Raw genomic sequence first — 14,896 nt, 5'->3', positions numbered from 1 at the left:
AAATGTAAATGTGGAAGGGTGTTCATACAGATGTTCTTCCCCACAATATGTTGCGAAATGTAGTCAGTCGAATAATCCCTATTTATAGTGAAGTTATACAGAAACCAACGATTTTGTTTAAATTCCACAATACATTTCCCTAGCCTCATTGGGTCTATAAAGATCTCATTAACCTTATAGCCCCCTTAAATCCTTGGCCCTATGAGTGAACAGGACTTTACGGATATTCCCACTACTATCTGTAATCTGTATGTCAGGAAAAATAATAAAACTGCTAATTTTCAGTCTTCCTTCATGGACCTAAATGTCGTCATGTGAGAGATGATTAAAAAAAACACACTTTATAAATTAATATTTTTAAACTAGTAAATACAAATGAAGAAATGTATGCCAAATATCTTCAATTCGTTCCACCTTGTTTGTACATCTTGTTTTAAGCATTTTGAGGCATTTGCAGTTCAGTTTGAATATCTTCCAAGACGGTATACTCCAGTGGCGAATGCTCAAAATGCCCCACTGGCAACAGCCTGACATACACTTACGATCGCAGCCCCTGCTGTATCACAAGCTGTAGAAAGTGAGCAAGACAGTCCAAGCCAGCGACTCCCAACTGCAAGCGCTTTTAGTGGGATTTCCCACTAAACGCTACTCTCACCTCTCAACTTTTTTTTTTTTTTGCAAAATCGCCGTGCTACTAGTTCTTGTTAAAAGTGTAAAATACACCCAGATCAACACTCTCTTATCAGATGTGCTTACACTCCTTGCACTGCAAAGTATATGTGCATGACATCACAGCAGGCAGAAGTCACAGCACTCACACCAAGAGTGGCAAATAAGTCGATATATACAATCAGTAACAAGAAATAGGACCTCTCTTTTTACAAAGAAAAAAAAAAAAAAAAACATAAAAGTAAGTAAGTAAGTAAGTATCAGACGTGAATCTGTCACATACGGCCGATACCCAATCTGTGTAATAGTTCTGGATCAGTGTCGATACCAAACCGAAGATTGGATCAGTGCATCTCTACTGAAATACATAAAATATATGTACATTGCTGGTTTGGAGGAAGCCGAGCACGTTTATGGTGGCCTCAGATGTAATCTCTCAGGGATCTTTATCTTGTGTTTCTTGTACATTGTCACTTCGCTCCTGCTCACCAGGAGGAACAAGGGCACCTAAAATTTTTTTACCGGGTTCCTCCAGATCTGCACCCCTAACCTCACATTAAAGAAAAGCAAGGTCACTAGACACCCTGATGCTCTCAGCTACGAATCGTATTTGTAGGTGATAAATACGCAAAAGAATTTAAATTTGAAAGCAAGTGATTTCATTGACAATGATATTGTATCCTAGTAGCTCAGGTCTGCTAAACTCCCTTCCAAAGACCTCCGACGATGACACAATATAAAGTTATAGACCATACGAAAAAAAGCAGAACACCCGTCGTAAAAACATCACCGCTCTGCGAAACAAAAGGCCCAGTAACTAACATACACGCTACGGGCATCATGTTCAATTGGCTCAACTTTTCTCCTAGATGGAAGGCTCTTTATGTATTCACCCTACTATCTGGGCACTCTACTTTCTGCAAGTAAAAGCAAGCTGGTGAGTTTATGCTGACGATAAGTCACATGTTCTTTCCTTGCACCAAAGCTTGTTTACTCAGCAGCTCCTTCAGAGCAGCCGAGATGGAAAACAGGCAACCCACACAGCAAAGGCTACAGCTGCAACGGTCCAACGCCTCTGGAATTTCTTTTATAGGGTATTTGGGTTTTATTAGCCATTTATACATCTTTGCTAGGTGGGAAAGAAATCTACTGTCAGTTACAGCTATTATGAGAGTAGAGTTACAGTGGGGGTTGCTATGGGAACTTTCTAGTAATTATGTGCGTAGATATACGCATGGTATACCCGATTCCAGCCAATCAGTGGTATACAAATTTAGTATACATAAACCATTACAACCATGGAAAGTTTTAGTGACAATACTAAACAAAGAGCATGCAAACAGAGAGGAGCCTATTAAAATCGACAACAGGTATTCTGCATTAATAAATGACTATGCAAAACTTTAGACAAAAACCAGAGTAGAATGCACAGTAAAATTCAGTGGGGGGGGGGGGTTTCTGGGTTTGTTTACATTCAAGAGACACCATTACAAACACACACAAATGCTATTTTTCGTTCCACTAATGCCATCACACCATCAATCTTCTAACCACTCACTCTGGTCAAGGTCATGGGACAATCAGACCGTTAGAAAAACAGCGACTGTCTGTCGTGATTTCTGTTATTGTCAGACTGATCGACTGAGTGTTAACGAGTGAATCTGAAAAAACGTGCAAAATGTATGCAAAGATACCAATGCCCATTTGCATGCAGACTACTCAACAGGTAACATGATTCTTACATAACGGTGCTATGGAAAAAAAAAACACGTGGTAACAGCTGAACAGTAAAATAAGATTTTTAAATATGCATACTAGCTAATAATACCATCCAATAAAGAAGGTTTCTTTAAGGGTCTCACAGAGTTATTTTAATATAAAACAGGTGGATGCACCACACCTTGATATTCTAGTCTGTATATTATCTGTATTTTCTGGGGAAAACCACAACATAAGGGATTCCAAATGTTACATATGCAGTTCATTCTTTACTGTTGGATGAAACCAAATGGGGAAAAATTGTGGGGGGGACCTGTATCTGACAAAAGCAGGTCACAGTGTTGTGAGAAAATAGCCAGGACAGAACACAGCTGGATTCTTCAGCATTCCTGTGTGTATGTGTGTGTGTGTGTGTGTCTGTCAGAGAGAAAGAGAGAGCGAAAACAAGAGAGATATTATATATAAACCAAAAGCAAATAGAGCACACAGTCCACATTCAACATTAAACACACACACACACGCAGACACTCTGCCCGACCTTTGCATTACGCAATTAAATTGGATAGAACGCACTGTATACTGCAATTCGATTTTCAGCTAGTTCATTAGTCTTGAGAAATCAGCAGCCTTTTATCTGTTGTGTTGATTACAGTGTTCCTAGGATATTAACGTGACAGAAATGAATACTCATGAAGCTGCAAAGAAAAGAAAATTAACAGAAAAAAAAAAAGGTAAACTGCTAAATGTCCATTTGCATCCTATATACATAAAACACTCTAGTTATCATTTTTAATATTATTTGATTTTCGTTTTCTTTCCAAAGGTCTGTATTGTTTGCTTGCCTAATTACCCTGGAGAGGCGAATCAGCCAAGCAGATGGCTGAGATGTTATTCCGAGGAATCACTGTTCTGCGGCAGCCCAGCTCAATGCTAGCAAAAGGTCTCTCACAAAACTTACGTTTAGACGGACACAGTAGACACAGTACTAACAAATTTCCATTTTGCTCAATTATTCAAATTATGCAGAGACACGACATGAACAAACAATTAAAATTTGATGAAGCACAGTTTAAACAAGTCCTCTGTACTTCAGAGTAAAGCCCAGCACTTCTAACAATGCAAAACCTACAGGCCATCAATCTTGAGGTGCAAGGTACACAACCGTTCACACAAATGACAAAAATATCAAATGTCAACAGACCACTTCCGTGTGAGACAGAATCTCAGCACGCAACCGTTTCTTACATTAACTCTAAAATATTCCTGGAGTCAGAATTTTCCCCAATCCTCAAACCTACGGACCATTATGATCAAACTTGCTACACACTTGTTCCACGCACAAGTGGGAAGCAACAGGTGAGATGAGGTCATACCAGAAGTATCTTGACATCTCCTAGGTGGTTTAGATGGTCAACCAGCAAGTACAACAGACCACAAAACCAGAGGGTTAAATTGATATTCTACAGATTATAATCATATATGCAGCCCCATCAAAAGGAGAACATCATTCAGCTTTTCTTTAAAATTATGGGTGCATCCAAGTATACACGATGCAAAGACTCACATTCCCAAACATGGTTTCAGCTCAGGGTGAAATTTCTCGACTCTGCTATCAGCATATCTGCTTGTGGAATAACGTGGCTATAGATTAATCGCTAAGATAGTAAGCTTATTTATAAACTCGCATCTTCCCACCCCTGAAGACTTTTTCCAGTGTCCCTGAATAACACAGAAAGGTGACCTTTGCCATTGCAAACCGAATCCACAACAAACATACAAGACAACTATTTCTAATAACCTTAGCTCAGAGGACACAACCTTCCTAAAAGCAGGGAACGCCACATGAAGAGTGTGGCGAAGAGCCCAGTCTCTAATGCTTGTTGCACGGGTAGCTAAGATTCGAAAGAGAACTTTCTTCCTCTCCCCTTGGGGGGGGGGGGTTCTCATTGAAGATTTCTGGTGTTGCAAAAACCAGTTGATAATACAGGCATTTTTCAGTGTGTTGAAACATCATCAGATCTGCTATAAGGGCTGGCTGGGCTACGTACACATTCCTGTGGTCTGCATCACATTAAATATATCGTAAATCATCATTGCTCAATACTGCCATAACAATTTGAAATTACAGTTCTGACATTAGCTTCCCCAACTTCTGCGATATCTGGAAAAATATTTTATGAACAAATAAATTCTATGAATAAATAATATACTCTACTGTAACATAGCCTTTAAAAGAAGGTTCTGCTCAATGTTTTATGTCAGGTAGATGAAATTAGCTCCTACTCACACAGAGGCAGAGACGACGGTAGCCGGTACGAGAGTGGTTGCGAGATGAGTCAGGGTTGCTCTCAGTTACCGGTGTGCACAAGATACTGTTATGATAAGAGGGGGAAAAAAATGAAATGGTCTGGAGGAAAATAGCTCTTTGTACAGGTCTCCATCTTCCTGTCCCTTGCAGAGTCAATGTTATTCAAAGTAATAAACATTTAAATAAACTTTATTCTGTTCGTTTTGCCAGCTGAGAACAGACGGAGAAATAAGCCTAGCGATATGCAAAAATACGACGAAAAATATCGACGCTCATTGGCATCTGGGAATTTTCCAGACAAACCCATAGTACAAATAACCTACGTGGGGGGGGGGGGGGGCGCGCAGATTGCGGCATCTCTCAGGGGACAACAGCACAGCTGCACGTTGATTTGCTGCTTAGAACACAAAAGCAGCAGGTAATGAGCCACATTTCACCGGTAAGTACACCTTTACGAAAAAGCCTGCCATTTGTACAACCTCCCATGCGTCCCATTGGGCTAGATTAACACCTGCACCACCATCATCTCTCTGCAAACCGCAGGAGGGGTCAACGAACAGCAGCGATGTTTTGGTGGCATGGCGACGGATGAAAACACAGAACATACAAGCAACGGGAAAACAGCCGAAAGATAAAATGACTAAAGAGGGGTAAAAAAACAACTCGCGATGTATAGCAACGGAGGCATGTATCCAATACACAGACACAAGCAGACATGTCATTTGATGAAATACATGAAAGCCGTGTTGTAAGTAATGGTATCAAAACAGGAAAAAAAAAAAACTCATTCTGAGGAACTGAAAGTTCCAATAATAGAGATGAACCTTAGCGAGGCATTCAAATATGCTGAAAGAACAAATTGGAAAAAGATCTGGACAAAAGGTGAAAACTACAAATGAAATGGACGGGGGGGGTTCATTCACTCATACACATCCATTTCAGGATCAAAACTCAGGCTAGTTTGACCAGTTTTAAACAAGCAGCAGTAAGTGGAAAAGGCACAGGCAAAATTTCCATCAAGGAAATGCATTTGATCTTTCACTGTTGAGAAACTGTAAAGAATTTGAACTGCAGAGAAACTTAAAATTGTTTTAAGACTGAGCAAGTTACTTAGTCCCTTGGCTGCTTACAAATAGAGGGGAAAGGGGGAAATGAAAGAAAAAAAAATAATAAGACACACCTCTCTAGAGTACCAAGAATGAGGAGAGTTGCCCTCTAGTGTAACAACGAAGACATCACAAAAATATCTGCATGCCAGATTTCCTACTATTTTGTTCCTGGCAGCATCTGGGGGCAGTTTAGCACCAAAACAACTAGGAGTTGAAGCAACCACAGCTTGTGAGAGCAAACTCTCTGAGCTTCAGCTGAATTGTCAGCATCTCCTTCACATATCCGTCATCACAACGTCACATTTTCTCAGCGCATAAAAGGTTTGGGCCTCTCAGCATCTGATCACTTTCCCCATTCACCACACTTAATGAAGTCCAGCACTTAAAATTCACGGCAGACTTGACCAAGCATGCAGTTCTGATAAAGAAAAAGGGTTTGGAATAGAGGATTTGACACCCTGGGCGTGTGATCTTGAACAGGATGTCCCGTTTGGATCCAGGATTATATAAACGTGCATGTTGATCTCCGCCCTTTCACTAAGACACATTCACTTTCAAGCCGTCACATTAGAAAGTTGTTACCACGAGTTACTACAAGCTAAGCGACACCAGAGCCGGGTTGGACCGAAGTCGACTTTGTTCCGTGGTTACCGTGGCGCTGAGATGGGGGGGGGGCGTGCAGCTGGCCTTCTCATTTCTCTTCTCTGGGGCGCGAGCGGACAGAACAGAACCACTGGAGAACGACAGGGCGATGACTGAACGCACATGGCACCCGTTAGGAGGTGTTAAACGGTGGACTTGCACGGCAAACAACCGCCTTTCATACGGGAGGGCCGACAATAGCCCTTATTAAAACCTGACTCACAATTCAAAAAGCGCCATTCACGGCACGCACACCCTGTGCAAGATCAATTTAGCCGAATTGGTGAAATACAGAACTTGGCGAGATGCACTTTCCCTATTACATATGGTCAGCAGTCTCAAAAACACACCGAGTACACATCCTCATTTCGTTACGATCAACCCACCAGGTTTTCGCAACACTCGCACTCCGGAACCCTTTCACTGAAATATACCATAAATACGACACAAAACAAGACTGAATGTCAAAATAGGGTTGATCCAAGTTTCACAGATGACGATACAAAAAATATATATATTTGATTAACAATTTGGCTCTCTGGCTTATTTGTGAGAACATAAGACTTGTCTTTCAGTAGCCATGGCAAATTGTAAATCCATTAGTTGAATAGAATGTTATGCTATACAACTTGAAAAGTGACGCAGCTGTACACTGCGGAACGTCAAGACAAAACAATCTGGGTAGAACTCACTCAAACAACAATTTAACCATAATATTTACTTTAGATCCGACTTCAGTGCCGGCTCATATGTGGGTGTGAGAACGATGTCTAGACATGGGCATGAATAACACGACATTCCAAAAAAGTGCCAATAAGAAAGAGATTCATCACGTATGCCCTTTATTTCGACGGACGACAAAAACAGAACTGAAGCAAAAATCGCAAGAAACAAACAAACATGGGAATCTTCTTTCTGCTTCCTAAAGCTCCCTTTGAACTGTGCTTCAGTCCCCCATAGGGTTAGAAACAGAAGAAAGCACTACTTACCACAAGCTGCAGGCTACAGTGTCACTACCTCCTGCTAGCTAAATTATACAAGCGGCCTAACACCAAAAACGCTTCGCTATTTTAACGGTACAGCCAACGGGACAAACCAGACAATCCCTCAAGCTTATAATGCCAGGAGTAATCACGCCATTGGAAAGCAAGTTCAACCCCTTAAGTCCGCTGTTTGGATCAAAAGGCTGTTCCACAATTAGCATTTTATTGAGCTTACTTAGTACATTTACTTCAAGTAAGTTCCAGAACCCATTAAAATGCCATAATATTACTTATTTTCACTGCCAAATATACACCTACCCCAATCTCCTCCCTGCTCACAAAGGCTGCATTCAATGCCCAGACCCAAGGGTTTTGAAATCCATGACTCAAAACCTCATTTTCCGTAGCTAGAAATCGGAATAAACCGCGGAGCCCTGGCGAAACATTGCGGTCAAAGACACTACAGCCGGTTACATCACTCAGTTTACATGCCTTCCCGGTAATTAAGATGGGAAGCCTGAATGAAGGCAAAAACGTCGAGGGAGGAGTGAGCTGAGCTTGGCCAGGGAGCTCTCAAGTCAACAACACAGGCAACCCGGATACATAAACCAAAAAGGACACCCAAAAGCATTCTTTATAAGGGTTTACTGCTGGAGTCTAACTGCATTTTAGTGCTAGTTTAAGCTAAGCACTGGCAAGAGAGCATGGGATATCCGTGGAACTTGCACCAAAAATAAAATAATTACTTAAAAATCCATCCTTCACTACAGTTTTATTTAAATTCAAGCTCAACCTCCCCCTGCCAAAAAAAAAAAAAAGAAATCTACCAAATCTTCATCTCATCACCTTAAGATGTGTCACCAAACTTGCTAGTGAAAGACGTCAAACTACAGCCACAAAACCCTGAAACTCCTGCAGGCCAAACTCAAGATCAGACAGAGTTATCGAATCAGCCCCAGCATCACACATGGTAACCACTTGATATGTGCGAGTCTTCACCACAACCGTGATCTGTCACACATATGCCGTACATATACACCATCCAACCAGAAGATACAATATGACAGCACTATATTCATTCAAGGGGGAAATTCTTTTGCATACATCAGCAAGGTACATAAAGTGCATAAATAAACGATCAGTGCAAAAGAAAGTGCAAAGACAACAAACACAGTGCAAAGAAGAACATTCATGAAATGAAGCTTTCTGATCACCAAGTTAGCCAGCATCTGTAGAGTTGGGGAACAGTATTCATCAGATCTGAAGCAGTCTGCCAATTGCACCTTCTCGGCCCGTTCAGATTTAGCAGCTATTTTCAGTTCCGTTTTTTTTTTTATTCCCAGAATCCAACTCTGCACACTCATGGAGCCATGCTATACAGAGGACAAGACAGACAGCATTCTATCCAAGCGGCTTCCACGGGGCAGCCGTGTCACAAACAGCTGCCATGTTGTTTGGGGTTGTCCCAGCTTTGATTAGCAGCACGGTCTCCATCCTACTAGAACTGGAGGGGATTCATTAGTGCCATCACATTACAGGGCAAAGGAATTGCCTTCCTCACTATTCAGAGCAGCCTCCAGGCCGCGGCCCCACAATACTGCAGGCTCGATTACAGCCAGCCTCTAGTTCATCGCTGGCACCGGGCTGGGGATCTCAGTAAATGGGAATTCCATAAATAATCAATCAGCATCTAAAATAACTGAATATCAGCAAACAAAATTCATAAACAAATTGCAAAATATTGACTGATAAAACCCCCCGGTGTACTGAAATTAACCTGGGGTCCATGACTCCCCCAAGGTGAGGAGGGATTAGAGTTACCCCACCCATCCATAGATATGTCACTACATATTAGTGGTGAAGAAAGGTCAAAAAATGCTTGAGATTACATGCAAAATGATTTCACGGCCATGCGTGAAAAGTTAGAGATTTACGATATATCGTTTAACGTATCGGCCGATATTCTTTCAAAATTAATATATTGCCATTAATTGTTATTGTCAGCCAATAGTTAGACTTCAGTCAATAATCCAAATTAGCAGCACCAGCGGTAAAGATAAAGCTACTAAAATAAATGTAAATGACTGCACTAGACAATCAGTCGTCATTTTCCACAGTGAAGGACAAGGATTCCGCTACCTCATTCGCCACTTAGAAGCTCGCTACAGTCTCCCAAGTCAGCGGTACTTCACTTAAGTCTCACGGCCTGCATTATATGAGGAGGTTGCTACACACATTCATGGGATCTTAAGAAGTAATGGCATCAGTTTCACTACAGATTTGTGGAGCTCAGAGTTAAGCCAATTATATGTATCTAGGCAAAAATACAGCAATGAACGGCATTGGCCGAAACTTGCACATCGGTGCACCAGCAAGTTACGAAATGTCCATTGCTCAGGAAATAAAGTTGTTTTAGAGACTAATGTCTCGCTATTACTCATAGCTTTGATACGCCTCACCCTTCTTTTACTGGAAGATGTACAAAAAAAAAACTGAAGCAGAAATGTCCACATCCACCCTTAGCTTACCTACTCCCAGCGCGGAGCCCGGTGACCTCCTTTCTATTTATGTTCATTTGCACAGCAATAGCAGCAGCGCCAAGAGATTTTAATACACACATCAATGTCAAGAATGACATGCTTTGCATTGGTTGTCTTTCCCTCGTTGCTTCAGTAGAGCTGTGCCGAGACATTTCCCAGCATGCAATCTTCTAGCTGCTTATCCAGTTCAGAGTCACAGGGCTTTCCTGTAACCTGTCCGCAACCCTATTAAAATGTAGCCCTTACAGAGACCATCTTTAAAGCACATCCCGTCCCAAACCTTTTAACATGGCTGTTGTAAGAAAGCCTACCTTAACTACAGGCCAGGAATAAATCTGCCTTTATTTGGGTGGGTTTCCCCTGCACTGACCACATCGCCAAAACTGGCACTCTAAACATCCTCCGTTACAGAAAATGTGATGATATTCCTGGCATCAGACCCTTCTCTGTGGACACACGGGTGATTGTTTATGGAGGGAAATTATTTCATTCAGAAAATCGGTAGTACTAGTCAAACAAGTTGTCAGACAGGAAAGTCAGACAACAGTATTGCACTTTCTTGTGCCAAGGGCACACAACCAATAAAAAATGCTTTCGATAAAGTAAACTGTCTTCAAACACAGGAAAGACAAAAAAAGAAAATCTGCTGAAGGTGACACTGATAAGGCATGTCAGAGCATTAATCTGATCAGCCTTACTTTCAGCAGATTTAATCCTGTAAACTCGATGCTCAAATGTTTTTCCCAGCCGATAACTTGGTCACCACTTTCTACACGAATCTATCCTTTAAAAATCAGGTTAACTCCGTAACACTTAAATGCTCAAAATGTGCAAAAGAAAGGAATTTTTAAGACAGATATAAACGTGAACACACTTCCCTTAATTCAGCGTAAGCATCTTGATGCCCGTCCTGATATAAGTGGGACCCTGAGCTTTCACAACCTAGAGCTGATTTATGTACATCCGGAACACATTCTCAACATGGAGGAATGTGGGTCTGCATGCAATGCCTCTAGTAAATAAAAACTGTTGCCTGTAAAACCTTGAGGGATGAGTACTAGTTTATTAAACAGACCGTCAGCCAAAGCATGCAACACCCTCCCCCTTGAACTCAGTATATAAATCTAGGCTAAAGACCTATTTTAATATAACTTACCCTAGCCTATTTTCAAGTGCAGTTTACCTTCACACTTCTATTATAGCAGCTTGCTGGTGTCTCAGCGCAACATCTGTCACACTTCACTATCAGTAGAGCGCCACTGTTTTTCTCCTATCTTTTGCCCCCCCCCCAATCCCCAGTGGCTCGACCCCCAGAGCTGCGACGCCCAGGCACTTCGACACAAACACAGATAGAGCGACGTTACAAGCTGACCTGCTGACCGTCACGGGTTTTCCAGGCAGAGAGGGGAAACAGATCACAATCGCCGCACTCCTAATATTATTTCCACCGTCCGCATGTCTATTTCGGACTTAAGGAGCATTAGTATGTCCCGCAGGGGGGAGGGGAGAGACCGCCAGTGGATCTTATGACCTTGCATTTTTTTTGTTTCGCCCAACAGCTACAATACGAGTTCTCATTTCCTCTCCTCTGTCATCTTCCATTTCTCTATCAGATGACAATAATACTATAAATAAATACTGCACAGCCTCTCCCCAGGTTATGACGGGGTCACATCCCGATAAGCCTATTGTGAGCCAAAAAAATGGCAAATATTAAATTTTAATACAGTACAGCTAACCTAACAAACATAGAAGATTAGCCTAACCCCCCCTAAACATGCTTAGAACACTTACATTAGCCTGCAGTTGGGCAAAATCATTATAACAAAATAGGCTTTGTGTCAAAGTCTTAAAAACCTAATGTAATTTATTGAATAATGTACCGAAAGTGAAAAACATTTACCCAACGTATAGTCAAAAATATCGTAACAGGGACCATCGTAACCTGGGAAGTGTTTGCATAAGAAACTGCCATTATATCGACCTACGACACTCAATTACGTGATATCTTTAACCACCTCGGGGTAAGGAACCGCTGGATGAAAGGGGAACAGCCATGAAAGGGAAGCCCGCAGGTTCATTTTGGCCAGTAGAGGGTGCTGCTCACGCAGACTGTGGCGGGGAACGCCTGTGTGATGCAATACTCTTTCATGTTTCCATCCACCCCACATCCCGTGAGCGTGTTCAGGATAAGTGATCTAAAGACGGATGGGCGTGTGGATCCTCCCACAGTTTAAGCCAGAAATACTGCCCTTTGGTATATGACTTCATAGGTGGCTCCATTTTTAAATCCTCAGGTCACGCTGCCATACTTCCTTTGGTCTTGATAAGAAATCGTCCCTTTCGAAGCAAATGAAGACTCTGATGAACCAATAGTGGACAGAATCTACCATTTTATCCAATTATAAGGACTGCCTCTGGGCGAGTACTTTTTAGCATGGCCTGTTTTTAGAACTACACTAAATTTACTAAGGGTAGTAGTGGGCAACTTACCAGCACACCGGTTTCCTGCAACACCTTACCTTCAAAACAGAGTGACTGTGCCACTTTAGGGCACAAGACCTCACTACAGATGAGACAGCAGTCAATGACTCCGTTAAACAGCTACCCACAGATTTATCCCACAAAGTTTGGGGTTAAGAGCCTTACATGGGAATCACAGCAGGACCCCAACACTCACAGCACACTGCCAAGAAAAGCACAGGGGCACAGTGCCAAGCAAATGTTTTCAACAGGTGTTATCAAAGTTGAGTATCTTTGCTTATTCTCCAGAGCAGCAACGTATTAAACAGGTCTGGGTCTGCTTTCATTTATTTTTTTCTTTCGGGTTTGCTCAAAATTTCCCAAATGTTTCTAATAATATCGAATTATATTAAACCTGGACCTCACCTGCATCTTTACACCAGATTACGAAACATTTAGTACTGAGGCACATCAAAGGGATAATTTGGGGGAAAAAATCTCTACTACGGAGTATTTCTCAGGTTACGAAAGCAATTTAGTATTAATAACCGACAGGCATGCCAGTAGAAATAAATGTAATAGAATATTCCGTTTATATACCTCATACGCAAACGGGTATACGGTGTCATTGCTAACTGGATGTAAGCTTTCTGCAACGGTTTGATGTAAATTTTGCATGGGGACGGCAAACGAAAAGGCATGTTGTTTTAACAGCCTTTCCACTGTTACCCTTCCCCACGAATCGGGCATCCAAGGCGGCGTACGGACGACGGGAGCCCGGTCTCATGTCGGTCTTCGGCTCCTTTCGCTTCTCTAACCCCGCTCTGTCCGTCTTCCAAGCCGCGCCTCCGCCACCCCCTTAAGCAGTAAACGGTTCACATACCGGAGGGAAAGCAAGTGTAAGCGCTAACTTTTTAAAACATGAGGCAGTCACCCCCAATTGGGGATCACCAACAACGCCTTCCTATTTCTAGGTGTGGGGTATTTCTAAGGGCAGCGACCGTACGCAGGAGATTGGGGCGTATTTTAAATGGGAAGATGGTGCTCTAATTAGAACTGCGCCGAGGGTTTTTAATCTCCATGCAGTAAGCTTTGCATGGTAGGGCTTTTCAAGGCCTTTCCAGAAAGCCCCGTAGCGAGGTGCAGCCTGCCTGCTGCAAGATCCAGGGAAAACTGAACTCACTTTACAAGGGGTAAAGGACAGACAGATCGAGGTCAGCAACAGAGAACCCAGGGGGATTCACCGCCGAGATAAGCGGGTTAAACCGGTGTCACTTCGATGCGCGCCACCTTTCCACGGAGAACAATGAGGCACCGCTCACTTTGCATCCACATGCAGGCGTCTGCCCAGGGCGCTGGGTCACTTTGCCACTTGTTTGCTAGTAGGAGTTATTGGTTATGCTGGGAAAAAAGGCGAAATGCTGCCATAAACAGACAGAACCGACCAAAACACATGAAGGGGGTGATGCTAAGGCTCCGGACTGCGGCCAGCCGCGTTACAGTATATATCCATATATAAATAAAAGCATATAAATCATAACGTCACTCCTGCCCATATAATCACGCTGGCGGACAGAAGGATCAACAAACAGAAGGGGGGGGGTCATTACAGCTCCCTGACGTCCCGATCGGGATCGATCAGGGGAAGGACGAGCCGCGAAGCCATTTAGTCCGAAGTATCCAAATCGTCACGGCACTTTTATTCCGCGACTCCCGATGGATATGAGACAGATGGCGGACACGCAGGGAAGGCCGTCGCTGAGAGGCACACACACGTAAACCAGCCGCGGAAAACCTCACCGACGCTGGAAAAGGGTGGAAAAAAGGGGAAGAGCAAAAAAAAAACAAGATCTACTCACCGTACATGCTCCTGTCTAAAGCAGAAAATATGTCACAACTAAAAAGCTACAATCCGCCAACATTTCCCCTCTTTTTTCCTTAAAAGTATTCCCCCATAACACTTTAAAAAATAAAAAAAAAGGAGCCCTTCGACGTCCGCGGGTATTTATTATGAAGCAGGCCGACACTCCAGCGTATTCCACATCACACACTACAAGCAATCTGGCAGATACTAATTATGTGGACCAAGTGGGCGGATTCATTAAGCCATTAGTCAGACCTGAGAAGGCGCTACGCTAACCGCGGAGGCCCGCGTTTTCATTGGTCGCCGCTCCTAGGGCTGAGTGTCTTTATTGGTCCTTAGAATCTGGTAACGCGGGGTTTTGACATGACTGACTGAAATGACACGTAATACGTGTCTTTAAGGCATCGGTCTCAGCTTATCCGTTTGATAGGTATGGATGGATTTCTGTTTCAAGTTTTCCCGACATCTCTCGGCTTAGCGTTTTATTTTTTATATCTATTTATTTTATAACGATCAGATGTACACATTTTGATTATCTGGGACACTTGTGCATTGAATTTGCTTTTTCATTCGGCAACTTATTACTAAATCCACTAAAA

At 42.5% G+C, this 14,896-nt stretch overlaps 1 protein-coding gene across 7 annotated transcripts in view; it reads right to left on the bottom strand.

Moving 5' to 3' along the window:
* Positions 1-14,509, bottom strand: part of sgms1b (sphingomyelin synthase 1b) — a 37,274-nt gene extending 22,765 nt beyond the window's left edge. For 4 of the 7 annotated variants that reach the window (XM_023830819.2, XM_072703812.1, XM_023830830.2 and 1 more), the window contains exon 1: positions 14,293-14,509. The gene's annotated coding sequence lies outside the window, so the exon portion shown is untranslated. Of the gene's footprint in view, positions 1-4,675; positions 4,774-11,126; positions 11,239-11,342; positions 11,689-14,292 lie in introns of those variants that run through there. The other 3 variants (XM_023830824.2, XM_023830826.2, XM_023830825.2) reach the window with 3 other exon arrangements.
* Positions 14,510-14,896: the final 387 nt, after the last annotated feature.

Source organism: Paramormyrops kingsleyae, chromosome 20 (assembly GCF_048594095.1).
Source record: "Paramormyrops kingsleyae isolate MSU_618 chromosome 20, PKINGS_0.4, whole genome shotgun sequence".
Classification (NCBI taxonomy): domain Eukaryota; kingdom Metazoa; phylum Chordata; class Actinopteri; order Osteoglossiformes; family Mormyridae; genus Paramormyrops; species Paramormyrops kingsleyae.
This window is presented reverse-complemented; position numbering and strand designations above follow the sequence as displayed.